This window comes from Dromaius novaehollandiae, chromosome 16 (assembly GCF_036370855.1).
Source record: "Dromaius novaehollandiae isolate bDroNov1 chromosome 16, bDroNov1.hap1, whole genome shotgun sequence".
NCBI classification, from domain to species: Eukaryota; Metazoa; Chordata; class Aves; order Casuariiformes; family Dromaiidae; genus Dromaius; species Dromaius novaehollandiae.
Genome location: NC_088113.1, coordinates 21924888 through 21940696, shown reverse-complemented (window position 1 = coordinate 21940696; position 15809 = coordinate 21924888). Strand labels below are relative to the sequence as shown.

At 61.0% G+C, this 15809-nt stretch overlaps 2 long non-coding RNA genes across 2 annotated transcripts; both read right to left on the bottom strand.

Annotated features, from left to right (window-relative positions):
- Positions 1-466: 466 nt before the first annotated feature.
- Positions 467-6232, bottom strand: LOC135330148 (uncharacterized). Its single transcript, XR_010391965.1, has 5 exons — positions 6117-6232; positions 4482-5847; positions 3904-4070; positions 2980-3711; positions 467-2787 (listed from the first exon to the last, which is right to left on the bottom strand). It is a non-coding gene; the product is annotated as an uncharacterized LOC135330148 (long non-coding RNA).
- A 3503-nt stretch (positions 6233-9735) lies between these two features.
- LOC135330147 (uncharacterized) lies at positions 9736-13023 on the bottom strand. Its single transcript, XR_010391964.1, has 3 exons — positions 11876-13023; positions 11299-11465; positions 9736-11164 (listed from the first exon to the last, which is right to left on the bottom strand). It is a non-coding gene; the product is annotated as an uncharacterized LOC135330147 (long non-coding RNA).
- Between the last annotated feature and the right edge of the window lie 2786 nt (positions 13024-15809).

Below are 15809 nucleotides of genomic sequence, written 5' to 3'. Positions count from 1 at the left end.
AGGGCGGCCCGGAAGCCCAGTGCCGGAAGACTACTGCTCCCGGCATGCCATGCCAAGCAACATGGCCGCCCGGAAGCCCAGTGCCGGAAGACTACCGCTCCCAGCATGCCGCGCTCAGAACAAACAGGCCCCACCGGAAGCCCAGTGCCGGAAGACTACTGCTCCCGGCATGCCGCGCCGAAAGCTACGGCTCCCCGCATTCCCGCACCCCAACTCCCGCCCCCCACCCGCAGCGCTGGGGCACCTTTGACCCTCGGCACATTCCGTTCCTTTCCGTCCCGCCCCCCTTCCCCTTCCCCCCTGTCCCCCCCGGAAACGGCCGCAGAGCCCCGAGCGCGGCCCCGCCAGCCCCACCACCGGCCCGGGGCTCCCCCGACACCCCCGCGACCGGCCCCGCCTCAGCTCCGACACTGCCCCCGCCCCTCCACGACCCTCCTCCCCCCGCTCCCCGACACGCTCCCGAGCTGACACAGGAGACCCCCCCCCCGCGCTCCTCCGACCGCGCAGTAAACCGCACCACAGCCCCGGCGCACCCCCTTCCTCCCCCCGCCTCCGTGGCCCCGGGACGCTCCCAGCCGCCGGGACCCCCGGCACATGCGGGACCCGCAGCCTGCAGTGCGCCTCCCCCGGCCCCGCTCACCTCCTCCGCGGGGCGGCCGCCGGGCTGGTCCCGAAGGGCCGTGCTCCGCGGCAGCTCCGCTGCCCAGCTCCTGCCCCAGCGCCAGCTCCCCCCAACTGCGGCCCCAGCCCCCAAATGTGGGCCTGCCCTTGCCATCAGCCCCACCTGGGGCCTGTCCTGCCACCCAGCTCCCCCTGGCATTCATCCCAGCCCCAGGGCCCGCAGCTGTGGGCCTGCAGGAACTGGGCAGGGGGCCTGGCCATCAGCCCCTTCAGGGACAGCTGGGGCTGCCAGGGCAGCAGAGGCACCCCCACTCTCCTGACAGCAGCTTGCTGAGAGCTGAAGGGAGAGCCCTGCCTGGGGTGTAGAGTGCGGAAAGGGGAGTATGCGGAGCACAAGAGAACAAATCGAGAGCTCTGGGTGCAACACAAGTCAAGAAAAAAAAAAAAAAAAAAAAAAAAAAAAAAAAAAAAAAGAACGATAGAGCAAACAGAGTGACTCTGGGGGCACCAAAAGGAGGGCCCTGGGGCACACCCAGAAGCACCCAGAAAACTCCAGGACAGGAGAAAAAGCTAAACAGAGACCTCTGCGGCATGCCGCAAAACACACACGGGGCCACGGGGCGCACCGAAAGGCACGCAGAGGGCTCGGGGGCAACCCAGAATGTGAACTGAGGGGTCCTGAGGGCATCAGAGGGCAAGTGCAGGGCTCTGGGGCAGACCAAAATACAGAGGAAGGGCCTTGGCGCACACCAGAGGGGTCACCAGGCACGCCGCAGGGCTCAACGCGGCTGACAGGATGGCGCCTGCAGGCTGCCCCAGGCACACGAGCGACACTGCGGAGTGCCAAAAGCAAATCCGGGAGCGGTTCGGGGACCTCACGCAGCCCTGGAGGGGCTCTGGCTGCCCTTGCGATGAGGGGAAACACCCCCAAGAGCCCCGAGGGTCCAGGCAACGCAAGGGAAATTCCCCGCAGCTCTGGGAACAGCACCGGGCTCCCTGGCAAGCGCAGGCACTCCCAAGTACATGGGACTCGGGGACCAGCTCCCAGCCCCGGACACAATGCGTAACCTCCTGCCCCGGGCATCGTGTTCAGGCAAACCGCCCTGGAGCTCGGCACCAGCGTGCCTCCCCTTACCTACGATATCCAAAGAGTCACCGCCGCACCAGCGTCTGTCTGTCCGTCCGTCCGTCGGGGAAGGGTCAGCTCCTGCCCCTGCCCTCGACGTGGCAGGTGTCCGAGTAGCCTCCCCCCAGTGCTTTTTCCTTCAGGGCTAGGATTCAGCTTGGAGAGCTGAGAGGAAAATGCCTGATCCCGCCTGCCTGCACTTCTGCCCTAACCCAGGCCAGAGCCCCTCAGGTTACTTAGTCCTCAGCGCTGCCTCGGGGAGGCCGAAATAACTGCTAACGGTCATTAGCGATACTTACCCTAGTTACCCGTGCCAGAACGCCTCCTCCTGTAGCAGTTCCTGGTGATATCGAGGGGCCGCTGCATTCTGGCTTCCTTGTTTCATCCCGTCCCTTCGGTATTAACCGCAAGCAAACGCTCGTCCGTCTCTTCTCCTCGTCAGCATTTGCTGTCCTTGGTTCCATCTCTGTAAGGAAGCGATAAACTCGCGTTTTACTTCCAGTGAAACGCTTAGGTTTATGCATGATCTTTTTCTCTTTACCCTGTTTTCTTTTTCCCCCTTTTTTTTCTTTTTTCCTTCTTCTTTTCCTTAAGGGAAAGGTCTTAATACGGCACTTTGCACCATACGTTGCAGGGTAAACGGTCTGGAAACGTTACACACAGCAATTAGGGCTAGGTTATTAGGCAGGCGGGCACGTCGCCTAATACCTTCCTAACGCCATCTTCCACGAAACCTTATTTTTATTCCGCTTCAGTGTTATTGGTACTGTTCGCAAACCCTCGTATGCATGCGCTTAACCGACAACTCTCTCGGTCTTTAACTACGTGGAGGAATGACAGCCCTCGATTTGCCTGTCTCCCTTTCAAACCTATTACCTTTTTGAGACTGCTCCTAGCTTCCTCTTACTCTTGCATGCTGGCCTCACAGGCGACGACCAAAACGAACAACTGGATCGCTAGGTCTAGCCCCCTCTCTTCAAGATGTGCCCCTTCGGGGCTTACGTTTCTTGGTCTCTTCAACTTCAGCCGTGGCAATTAATCTAAAAAAGTAAGTATGACATCTATTCCTTTCCGTAGCTGCGTGTACGATAACAAAACAAAACAGAAACAGCCAAAGCAAAGCTAAGGCAGATACAGGCAACAGCAGCCACAGGGTAGGAACGGGTTACTCAGTCCTCAGCGCTGCCTCGGGGAGGCCGAAATAACTGCTAACGGTCATCAGCGATACTTACCCTAGTTACCCGTGCCAGAACGCCTCCTCCTGTAGCAGTTCCTGGTGATATCGAGGGGCCGCTGCATTCTGGCTTCCTTGTTTCATCCCGTCCCTTCGGTATTAACCGCAAGCAAACGCTCGTCCGTCTCTTCTCCTCGTCAGCATTTGCTGTCCTTGGTTCCATCTCTGTAAGGAAGCGATAAACTCGCGTTTTACTTCCAGTGAAACGCTTAGGTTTATGCATGATCTTTTTCTCTTTACCCTGTTTTCTTTTTCCCCCTTTTTTCCTTCTTCTTTTCCTTAAGGGAAAGGTCTTAATACGGCACTTTGCACCATACGTTGCAGGGTAAACGGTCTGGAAACGTTACACACAGCAATTAGGGCTAGGTTATTAGGCAGGCGGGCACGTCGCCTAATACCTTCCTAACGCCATCTTCCACGAAACCTTATTTTTATTCCGCTTCAGTGTTATTGGTACTGTTCGCAAACCCTCGTATGCATGCGCTTAACCGACAACTCTCTCGGTCTTTAACTACGTGGAGGAATGACAGCCCTCGATTTGCCTGTCTCCCTTTCAGACCTATTACCTTTTTGAGACTGCTCCTAGCTTCCTCTTACTCTTGCATGCTGGCCTCACAGGCGACGACCAAAACGAACAACTGGATCGCTAGGTCTAGCCCCCTCTCTTCAAGATGTGCCCCTTCGGGGCTTACGTTTCTTGGTCTCTTCAACTTCAGCCGTGGCAATTAATCTAAAAAAGTAAGTATGACATCTATTCCTTTCCGTAGCTGTGCGTACGATAACAAAACAAAACAGAAACAGCCAAAGCAAAGCTAAGGCAGATACAGGCAACAGCAGCCACAGGGTAGGAACGGGTTACTCAGTCCTCAGCGCTGCCTCGGGGAGGCCGAAATAACTGCTAACGGTCATTAGCGATACTTACCCTAGTTACCCGTGCCAGAACGCCTCCTCCTGTAGCAGTTCCTGGTGATATCGAGGGGCCGCTGCATTCTGGCTTCCTTGTTTCATCCCGTCCCTTCGGTATTAACCGCAAGCAAACGCTCGTCCGTCTCTTCTCTTCGTCAGCATTTGCTGTCCTCGGTTCCATATCTGTAAGGAAGCGATAAACTCGCGTTTTACTTCCAGTGAAACGCTTAGGTTTATGCATGATCTTTTTCTCTTTACCCTGTTTTCTTTTTCCCCCTTTTTTTTCTTTTTTTCCTTCTTCTTTTCCTTAAGGGAAAGGTCTTAATATGGCACTTTGCACCATACGTTGCAGGGTAAACGGTCTGGAAACGTTACACACAGCAATTAGGGCTAGGTTATTAGGCAGGCGGGCACGTCGCCTAATACCTTCCTAACGCCATCTTCCACGAAACCTTATTTTTATTCCGCTTCAGTGTTATTGTTACTGTTCGCAAACCCTCGTATGCATGCGCTTAACCCACAACTCTCTCGGTCTTTAACTACGTGGAGGAACGACAGCCCTCGATTTGCCTGTCTCCCTTTCAAACCTATTACCTTTTTGAGACTGCTCCTAGCTTCCTCTTACTCTTGCATGCTGGCCTCACAGGCGACGACCAAAATGAACCACCGGATCCCCAGGTCTTGCTGCTTCTCTTCGAGATGTCCCCCTTCGGTGGGCTACCCTGCCAAACAAACCAAAAAGACTGCCGAGGTCGCGAGGGTACCAGATTTTCAGACCGCTTCTCCGAGGCTTTCGGGGTGACTGACGTCACCGCTTCGCTTCACGTTACTCACAGCTACCTTCGTCTATTACTTAGGGCTAAACCTGTTTCTGTTTGCAGAGGGGCTTGTTGCTTGTTTAAACTTGACATATAGTCCATAACCTGCTCTGCATGCTCCCTAGTCCCTTCTGCTTTTGCAACACTTGTGGTAATTCAAGGCGGTAATTAAGAGTCCCCATTGTCCCATAGGCTGGAGCGAGACATTGCTGCTGCTCTGAGGAGGTGCCTAAAAGCCACGCTGTTTTCGCTAGCATCACTGGGGCTTCCCAGAGCCCATCGGTGTTCTCTTTGGCTCTTCCCGAGCCTTTTAGGTTTCTTAGGCTATTCCTTAGCCCTCCATTTTAGGGCAATGTTCTCCTTAAGCACTGCGCACAGCACGATTATCCCAGATCAGCCACATCGTGCACACACAGAGGCTTCTGAGAGGCGGCTCAGAAGAAAAGAGAGAGAAGTCTCTTTGTCATCCGCACATTCACCCGTCAACACTCTTCACCAGGAAGTGCTGTAACTTCCTGTTTCTCTAAAGCGGGACTGAGTCGAGGCGGAGACGCACATCGCACCCCATCTTTGTTAGAACGCCTCACTGCTGCGGGCACTGGGTCTGGCAGCAGTTTGAGGAATGTTTGGGGCCTTGCACAGAGTGCAGGGGAAGGTCTGGAGTCAGTGACAACATTGCGGCAGGGCTCGGAGGCGTTTTGGGGCCTGTGGGGGTGTTGGGGCAGGATTTGTGGGTGGTTTAATGGCTCTGGGGGGGCTGGTTGCAGGAAGGGTGGGACTCTGCGGGGCCCTCAGGGCAGGGGTGCCATCCCAGATGCGTAGCGAGCACATAGGGGTGCCCTACGTGGCTCTCAGCTCGGCGGGAGCAGCCACCGGTCTCCCACCCCACCAGACAGGGGAGCGGGGCGGGGGGGGGGGGGGGGAGAGGAGGTGGAGGGATCTATGAGCTCGCAGAGAACGCCAGAGGAGGCAGCAGGGAACTCCCCAAGGACCCCGCGTCCCAGACGAGAGGAGGCATCAGGCTGCCGTGCCGCTGCTAGAGACATCCAGACCCCCGCGCAGGCACCCCACACACACTCCTCCAGGCTGCGTCCGCAGGGGCGAGCGCACGCCCCGGCCCGCGCTGGGGAGGAACCGGGGCCCTACAGGCGACACACGCAAAAGGGAGAGTCAGAGCCGCGCTCCGGCAGACCCGGCGCCGCGCAGACCCGGCGCGGCCCCCGGCCCGACTCCCCCCTCCCCCAGCCCCGCCGCCTCCACGCAGCGACGGCCCCGGCTGGCAGGACACAGCCCGACACCCGCGGCCACCCGAAGGCACACGCTCGCCTCACCTCGCCTCACCGCGGCCCCCACATGCTCGACTCCAGCCCGCCTCTGCCCTCGCCCGCCGCCGTCCAGCCAAAACACCCGCCCTGCTCGCCGCCATCTTGCCCGCCGCCGCACCGCGCGTGCGCCGGCCGCCCAGGGCTCGCGCCGCCGCACCGCGCGTGCGCCGGCCGCCCAGGGCTCGCGCCGCCGCACCGCGCGTGCGCCGGCCGCCCAGGGCTCGCGCCGCCGCACCGCGCGTGCGCCGGCCGCCCAGGGCTCGCGCCGCCGCACCGCGCGTGCGCCGGCCGCCCAGGGCTCGCGCCGCCGCACCGCGCGTGCGCCGGCCGCCCAGGGCTCGCGCCGCCGCACCGCGCGTGCGCCGGCCGCCCAGGGCTCGCGCCGCCGCACCGCGCGTGCGCCGGCCGCCCAGGGCTCGCGCCGCCGCACCGCGCGTGCGCCGGCCGCCCAGGGCTCGCGCCGCCGCACCGCGCGTGCGCCGGCCGCCCAGGGCTCGCGCCGCCGCACCGCGCGTGCGCCGGCCCAGGACCGCGCGAGAGGGGCGGGGGGAGCGCGAGGGGCGGGGGGAGCGCGAGGGGCGGGGGGAGCGGAGCGCGAGGGGCGGGGGGAGCGGAGCGCGAGGGGCGGGGGGAGCGGAGCGCGAGGGGCGGGGGGAGCGGAGCGCGAGGGGCGGGGGGAGCGGAGCGCGAGGGGCGGGGGGAGCGCGAGGGGCGGGGGAGCGCAGCGCGAGGGGCGGGGGAGCGCAGCGCGAGGGGCGGGGGGAGCGCGAGGGGCGGGGGGAGCGGAGCGCGAGGCAGGCCAGACCCGCAATGGCCCCACCCTCGCGTGGTCGCAGCGCCGCGCTGCAGCCGGCCGGCTCCCGCGCGCCAACCGCAGCCCGCCGCGCCACCCCGGCGCTCAGGCCGAGCAGCGAGCGCCCCGAGGCTGCTCTGCCCGCGCCCGAGAGAGCGGCGGGCTTCAGCGAGCAGGCGCTGGGGCTGCCCCGGGGAGAGAGCGCCGCGGAGCAGCTCCGAGACGGCACTGCCCGTCCCCGCGCCCCCAGGAAGCACCGAGAAGGAAAAGCCCTCTCGGGAAAAGCGCTCCCGGTCCGTGAGCACCGGGCAGGGGGCACGAGCGCGGCCCCTGCGCTTACCCGTCCCCGAGAGAGCGCAGAGTAGCGGCCAACACGGCGACCGGCAGCGCGCACGTGTGCGCCGGCTGCCCGCTACGGTCTCCGTACGCAGCGGTGGCCGCCGGCGGCTGCAGTGCTGCCTTGTCGACACGCGAGGGCAGCCGTGAGCGCGCCCCCCTCCCGCGTGCAGTGCCGCCTTTCAGACACGCGAGGGCAGCAAGGAGCAGGGCGCAGCGCTTTCCTGCCCCCCTTGCAAAATACTCGCTAGACAAAAACGGCTTGGGCTCCTCCCGAACGCTTACCTGGCTTCATTACTGCAGCTATTAGGAACCGAAGTGCATAGCCTTCTAGCAAAGGGAACGACCGTCTTTTCAAAACTTCCCGCGACTCCCCAGAATTGTCACTGCCTTGCATCAGCAGCCAGCTTCTTCCAACCCAGCCGCAAGAAACATTTTGCCTTCCCGGCAGAACTTTCTGCTCCCCGGGGGGTCCAAAGGAAACCCGTCACTCACTACTGTCTGTCAAAACGTACCGGAAGCCCTCAAATACAGGACAAGACGCCTTCTCTAAGGAAGCTGACTACTAGGTCTGCTTCACGGCAGCTTCTCCCCAGTATCAGGGTCCACTCAATAAACAAAATAGGACGAGAAATGTCTTAATCTGCTCCAAGTGCTTTCGTATAAGAGAACAACATCAAAACGAGGTATTATTGCATTTAGCCTCCACTACACGTGCTACCCCAGCGCCACGGACTTGCTTTAAAGCATCAGTGACGTACGCGGTCTGGCAGTAATTAATATTCACAGAATGAATACGCACTCGATCGAGTACGGGTGTTCATAAAAAGCTTTGCCAGTGCGTCGCTAGGTAACAAACCTAGACAAGCAGCTATTTGCCCTGATCCTTCGGCTTACATTTCTTCTGCCGGATGTAGTCAAACGTACCTGCATGCGGTGGCCTTGCGAGGCAGTGACACGGTGTCCGTGGGGTGGCTGTTCCAGGGTCTCTCGGGCTGTTCCAGGGTCCTCGGACAGCAACGGTGCTGGTCGACTTTCCCTTGCGCTGCACAGCAGGACAGCTCCGCACCGTGCCCTCCCAGCACCGCCACTCCTCCCAGCAGCTGCCTAACCGGCCCCAATCCTGAGCAAAGCTACGACCCCCAGGAGCCCGCAGCACCCCTCCTACTCTTCCCGCCCTCCCCATTTCCAAGAGGGACAGCCCCAGCCCCCGGGGACAACCCTGCCTGGTCACGCTGCTGTCCGAAAAGCGGATTCGTTGCCCGCTGTGCACTAAGCCAATAATGACACGCTCAGGAGAGACATTTGCTTATTTATTTCAGAGTTGTGCAAGCCTGGCTGCTCGGTGTTTTCCCCACAAATCAAGCGCAACTCCCCCCCCCCGCCCCGGCTTTCCAAGTAGCATTTATACAAGTTGCAAGGTTTGCAACTTTCCCTCTTACACCGGTTGGTTAGTGATTTACATACAATTCTAATATTGCTTACACGCCATTTTAAAACTACGCATGCTCAGGGGAGGGGTCTTCACCCGGGCACAGGTCTTTCTGACCTATGGGCGTGATTTTCTTGTATTATAATGAGGACAGTTCAGTTCGGGGATACCTCGAATTCCTTTGCTAAATTGGCAACGTCTACATAGAAAACAAAACATTTTGATTTACTATTTCTTTAAGGCTTTAGCACTTCTAGCATGGCCTTGATTAAAGAATTATTTCCTCCCAGGAAATGGGGGGGGGGGGTTCTCCTCATCTGCCTAGTTTAAACAGCAGGAACACTCTTTCTGAGCTTCCAAGGTTGTCTTGCAACACCATCGGAGATGGAAAACACTTCCTGCCCTGTACCGGGGAAAAACAGGGGCATTCCACTGTCCCCCGTGACCTGTGGGGACTCAGGCGTGAGTGACACATGTCCAGTAAGGAACAGACCCAGCGGGCACTACAGCTCCTGGCCTGCCACGCGGCCGCCTGCTGGGAACCCCGCTGGCAGGGACCTGCCGCCGCCGCCGCCGCCCCCCCCGCGGGGCCACCTCGAGAGGCGCAGCATGGTCACCCAGTAGCCCCGCCTGAGAAGACTACACCTCCCAGCATACCGTGCACGCGAAAAGGGCGGCCCGGAAGCCCAGTGCCGGAAGACTACTGCTCCCGGCATGCCATGCCAAGCAACATGGCCGCCCGGAAGCCCAGTGCCGGAAGACTACCGCTCCCAGCATGCCGCGCTCAGAACAAACAGGCCCCACCGGAAGCCCAGTGCCGGAAGACTACTGCTCCCGGCATGCCGCGCCGAAAGCTACGGCTCCCCGCATTCCCGCACCCCAACTCCCGCCCCCCACCCGCAGCGCTGGGGCACCTTTGACCCTCGGCACATTCCGTTCCTTTCCGTCCCGCCCCCCTTCCCCTTCCCCCCTGTCCCCCCCGGAAACGGCCGCAGAGCCCCGAGCGCGGCCCCGCCAGCCCCACCACCGGCCCGGGGCTCCCCCGACACCCCCGCGACCGGCCCCGCCTCAGCTCCGACACTGCCCCCGCCCCTCCACGACCCTCCTCCCCCCGCTCCCCGACACGCTCCCGAGCTGACACAGGAGACCCCCCCCCCGCGCTCCTCCGACCGCGCAGTAAACCGCACCACAGCCCCGGCGCACCCCCTTCCTCCCCCCGCCTCCGTGGCCCCGGGACGCTCCCAGCCGCCGGGACCCCCGGCACATGCGGGACCCGCAGCCTGCAGTGCGCCTCCCCCGGCCCCGCTCACCTCCTCCGCGGGGCGGCCGCCGGGCTGGTCCCGAAGGGCCGTGCTCCGCGGCAGCTCCGCTGCCCAGCTCCTGCCCCAGCGCCAGCTCCCCCCAACTGCGGCCCCAGCCCCCAAATGTGGGCCTGCCCTTGCCATCAGCCCCACCTGGGGCCTGTCCTGCCACCCAGCTCCCCCTGGCATTCATCCCAGCCCCAGGGCCCGCAGCTGTGGGCCTGCAGGAACTGGGCAGGGGGCCTGGCCATCAGCCCCTTCAGGGACAGCTGGGGCTGCCAGGGCAGCAGAGGCACCCCCACTCTCCTGACAGCAGCTTGCTGAGAGCTGAAGGGAGAGCCCTGCCTGGGGTGTAGAGTGCGGAAAGGGGAGTATGCGGAGCACAAGAGAACAAATCGAGAGCTCTGGGTGCAACACAAGTCAAGAAAAAAAAAAAAAAAAAAAAAAAAAAAAAAAAAAAAAGAACGATAGAGCAAACAGAGTGACTCTGGGGGCACCAAAAGGAGGGCCCTGGGGCACACCCAGAAGCACCCAGAAAACTCCAGGACAGGAGAAAAAGCTAAACAGAGACCTCTGCGGCATGCCGCAAAACACACACGGGGCCACGGGGCGCACCGAAAGGCACGCAGAGGGCTCGGGGGCAACCCAGAATGTGAACTGAGGGGTCCTGAGGGCATCAGAGGGCAAGTGCAGGGCTCTGGGGCAGACCAAAATACAGAGGAAGGGCCTTGGCGCACACCAGAGGGGTCACCAGGCACGCCGCAGGGCTCAACGCGGCTGACAGGATGGCGCCTGCAGGCTGCCCCAGGCACACGAGCGACACTGCGGAGTGCCAAAAGCAAATCCGGGAGCGGTTCGGGGACCTCACGCAGCCCTGGAGGGGCTCTGGCTGCCCTTGCGATGAGGGGAAACACCCCCAAGAGCCCCGAGGGTCCAGGCAACGCAAGGGAAATTCCCCACAGCTCTGGGAACAGCACCGGGCTCCCTGGCAAGCGCAGGCACTCCCAAGTACATGGGACTCGGGGACCAGCTCCCAGCCCCGGACACAATGCGTAACCTCCTGCCCCGGGCATCGTGTTCAGGCAAACCGCCCTGGAGCTCGGCACCAGCGTGCCTCCCCTTACCTACGATATCCAAAGAGTCACCGCCGCACCAGCGTCTGTCCGTCCGTCGGGGAAGGGTCAGCTCCTGCCCCTGCCCTCGACGTGGCAGGTGTCCGAGTAGCCTCCCCCCAGTGCTTTTTCCTTCAGGGCTAGGATTCAGCTTGGAGAGCTGAGAGGAAAATGCCTGATCGCGCCTGCCTGCACTTCTGCCCTAACCCAGGCCAGAGCCCCTCAGGTTACTCAGTCCTCAGCGCTGCCTCGGGGAGGCCAAAATAACTGCTAATGGTCATTAGCGATACTTACCCTAGTTACCCGTGCCAGAACGCCTCCTCCTGTAGCAGTTCCTGGTGATATCGAGGGGCCGCTGCATTCTGGCTTCCTTGTTTCATCCCGTCCCTTCGGTATTAACCGCAAGCAAACGCTCGTCCGTCTCTTCTCCTCGTCAGCATTTGCTGTCCTTGGTTCCATCTCTGTAAGGAAGCGATAAACTCGCGTTTTACTTCCAGTGAAACGCTTAGGTTTATGCATGATCTTTTTCTCTTTACCCTGTTTTCTTTTTCCCCCTTTTTTTTCTTTTTTCCTTCTTCTTTTCCTTAAGGGAAAGGTCTTAATACGGCACTTTGCACCATACGTTGCAGGGTAAACGGTCTGGAAACGTTACACACAGCAATTAGGGCTAGGTTATTAGGCAGGCGGGCACGTCGCCTAATACCTACCTAATGCCATCTTCCACGAAACCTTATTTTTATTCCGCTTCAGTGTTATTGGTACTGTTCGCAAACCCTCGTATGCATGCGCTTAACCGACAACTCTCTCGGTCTTTAACTACGTGGAGGAATGACAGCCCTCGATTTGCCTGTCTCCCTTTCAAACCTATTACCTTTTTGAGACTGCTCCTAGCTTCCTCTTACTCTTGCATGCTGGCCTCACAGGCGACGACCAAAATGAACCACCGGATCCCCAGGTCTTGCTGCTTCTCTTCGAGATGTCCCCCTTCGGTGGGCTACCCTGCCAAACAAACCAAAAAGACTGCCGAGGTCGCGAGGGTACCAGATTTTCAGACCGCTTCTCCGAGGCTTTCGGGGTGACTGACGTCACCGCTTCGCTTCACGTCACTCACAGCTACCTTCGTCTATTACTTAGGGCTAAACCTGTTTCTGTTTGCAGAGGGGCTTGTTGCTTGTTTAAACTTGACATATAGTCCATAACCTGCTCTGCATGCTCCCTAGTCCCTTCTGCTTTTGCAACACTTGTGGTAATTCAAGGCGGTAATTAAGAGTCCCCATTGTCCCATAGGCTGGAGCGAGACATTGCTGCTGCTCTGAGGAGGTGCCTAAAAGCCACGCTGTTTTCGCTAGCATCACTGGGGCTTCCCAGAGCCCATCGGTGTTCTCTTTGGCTCTTCCCGAGCCTTTTAGGTTTTTTAGGCTATTCCTTAGCCCTCCATTTTAGGGCAATGTTCTCCTTAAGCACTGCGCACAGCACGATTATCCCAGATCAGCCACATCGTGCACACACAGAGGCTTCTGAGAGGCGGCTCAGAAGAAAAGAGAGAAAAGTCTCTTTGTCATCCGCACATTCACCCGTCAACACTCTTCACCAGGAAGTGCTGTAACTTCCTGTTTCTCTAAAGCGGGACTGAGTCGAGGCGGAGACGCACATCGCACCCCATCTTTGTTAGAACGCCTCACTGCTGCAGGCACTGGGTCTGGCAGCAGTTTGAGGAATGTTTGGGGCCTTGCACAGAGTGCAGGGGAAGGTCTGGAGTCAGTGACAACATTGCGGCAGGGCTCGGAGGCGTTTTGGGGCCTGTGGGGGTGTTGGGGCAAGATTTGTGGGTGGTTTAATGGCTCTGGGGGGGCTGGTTGCAGGAAGGGTGGGACTCTGCGGGGCCCTCAGGGCAGGGGCGCCATCCCAGATGCGTAGCGAGCACATAGGGGTGCCCTACGTGGCTCTCAGCTCGGCGGGAGCAGCCACCGGTCTCCCACCCCACCAGACAGGGGAGCGGGGCGGGGGGGGGGGGGGGGGGAGAGGAAGTGGAGGGATCTATGAGCTCGCAGAGAACGCCAGAGGAGGCAGCAGGGAACTCCCCAAGGACCCCGCGTCCCAGACGAGAGGAGGCATCAGGCTGCCGTGCCGCTGCTAGAGACATCCAGACCCCCGCGCAGACACCCCACACACACTCCTCCAGGCTGCGTCCGCAGGGGCGAGCGCACGCCCCGGCCCGCGCTGGGGAGGAACCGGGGCCCTACAGGCGACACACGCAAAAGGGAGAGTCAGAGCCGCGCTCCGGCAGACCCGGCGCCGCGCAGACCCGGCGCGGCCCCCGGCCCGACTCCCCGCCCCCCGCCCCGCCGCCTCCACGCAGCGACGGCCCCGGCTGGCAGGACACAGCCCGACACCCGCGGCCACCCGAAGGCACACGCTCGCCTCACCTCGCCTCACCGCGGCCCCCACATGCTCGACTCCAGCCCGCCTCTGCCCTCGCCCGCCGCCGTCCAGCCAAAACACCCGCCCTGCTCGCCGCCATCTTGCCCGCCGCCGCACCGCGCGTGCGCCGGCCGCCCAGGGCTCGCGCCGCCGCACCGCGCGTGCGCCGGCCGCCCAGGGCTCGCGCCGCCGCACCGAGCGTGCGCGGCCCAGGACCGCGAGAGAGGGGCGGGGGAGCGCGAGGGGCGGGGGGAGCGCGAGGGGCGGGGGGAGCGCGAGGGGCGGGGGGAGCGCGAGGGGCGGGGGAGCGCGAGGGGCGGGGGAGCGGAGCGCGAGGGGCGGGGGGAGCGCGAGGGGCGGGGGAGCGCAGCGCGAGGGGCGGGGGGAGCGCGAGGGGCGGGGGAGCGGAGCGCGAGGCAGGCCAGACCCGCAATGGCGCCCTCGCGTGGTCGCAGCGCCACGCTGCAGCCGGCCGGCTCCCGCGCGCCAACCGCAGCCCGCCGCGCCACCCCGGCGCTCAGGCCGAGCAGCGAGCGCCCCGAGGCTGCTCTGCCCGCGCCCGAGAGAGCGGCGGGCTTCAGCGAGCAGGCGCTGGGGCTGCCCCGGGGAGAGAGCGCCGCGGAGCAGCTCCGAGACGGCACTGCCCGTCCCCGCGCCCCCAGGAAGCACCGAGAAGGAAAAGCCCTCTCGGGAAAAGCGCTCCCGGTCCGTGAGCACCGGGCAGGGGGCACGAGCGCGGCCCCTGCGCTTACCCGTCCCCGAGAGAGCGCAGAGTAGCGGCCAACACGGCGACCGGCAGCGCGCACGTGTGCGCCGGCTGCCCGCAACGGTCTCCGTACGCAGCGGTGGCCGCCGGCGGCTGCAGTGCTGCCTTGTCGACACGCGAGGGCAGCAGTCAGCGCGCCGGAACGCAATGCGCATGCGCGCCCCCCCTCCCGCGTGCAGTGCCGCCTTTCAGACACGCGAGGGCAGCAAGGAGCAGGGCGCAGCGCTTTCCTGCCCCCCTTGCACAATACTCGCTAGACAAAAACGGCTTGGGCTCCTCCCGAACGCTTACCTGGCTTCATTACTACAGCTATTAGGAACCGAAGTGCACAGCCTTCTAGAAAAGGGAACGACCGTCTTTTCAAAACTTCCCGCGACTCCCCAGAATTGTCACTGCCTTGCATCAGCAGCCAGCTTCTTCCAACCCAGCCGCAAGAAACATTTTGCCTTCCCGGCAGAACTTTCTGCTCCCTGGGGGGTCCAAAGGAAACCCGTCACTCACTACTGTCTGTCAAAACGTACCGGAAGCCCTCAAATACAGGACAAGATGCCTTCTCTAAGGAAGCTGACTACTAGGTCTGCTTCATGGCAGCTTCTCCCCAGTATCAGGGCCCACTCAATAAACAAAATAGGACGAGAAATGTCTTAATCTGCTCCAAGTGCTTTCGTATAAGAGAACAACATCAAAACGAGGTATTATTGCATTTAGCCTCCACTACACGTGCTACCCCAGCGCCACGGACTTGCTTTAAAGCATCAGTGACGTACGCGGTCTGGCAGTAATTAATATTCACAGAATGAATACGCACTCGATCGAGTACGGGTGTTCATGAAAAGCTTTGCCAGTGCGTCGCTAGGTAACAAACCTAGACAAGCAGCTATTTGCCCTGATCCTTCGGCTTACATTTCTTCTGCCGGATGTAGTCAAACGTACCTGCATGCAGTGGCCTTGCGAGGCAGTGACACGGAAAGCCAACCTGTAAGTTGATTTTTTCTCTAGTAAGGGGAATGGCAAAGAAACAGCCCTGTAACTGACCACCACTTGTTACCATCTTGTCACTCACCAACACCCTTGGGCACACAAGGTACATAGGAGCTATATTCCCATGGATACCATGCAAAAATCCTGCTTGAGGGCCAGCCTGCCTCCCCATACCCCCATATAAGGGCACACACACAAGCCTGCTTTGGAAAGGAACCTCAGCCCTAAAGACAAGATTAGGGGAAAAAAAAGGAAAGGAAAAAGAAAAAGGGAAAGGGAAAGGGAAAGTCAAATATGTGTTCCAGGCACACCCTACCCGGTGCAGTCGCAGTGCAGAGTACTGCCAGGCCCCCTGAAAGCTCCCACCATTTTTTTCCCCACATCCATGCCTTGCGGTGGGCAGAAGAAACCCAGGCATGCGCAGCCACCCCAGAAATGCTCTCACCTCCCTAGTACTGCCACGCCCTCAGTGCAAGGTGGTCCTGGCCCCTACCTGCCAAGGGCAATGAGAAGCTCACTGCCAGCACACAGCTGTACAGTGGGCCCAACTCTGCTCCCTCTGCTTCACCCTTGCTTCATGACTGGGAGTGGACCAGCTTCCCTAGGGACAAATATCCCTTTCAGTAATGGTGATGAT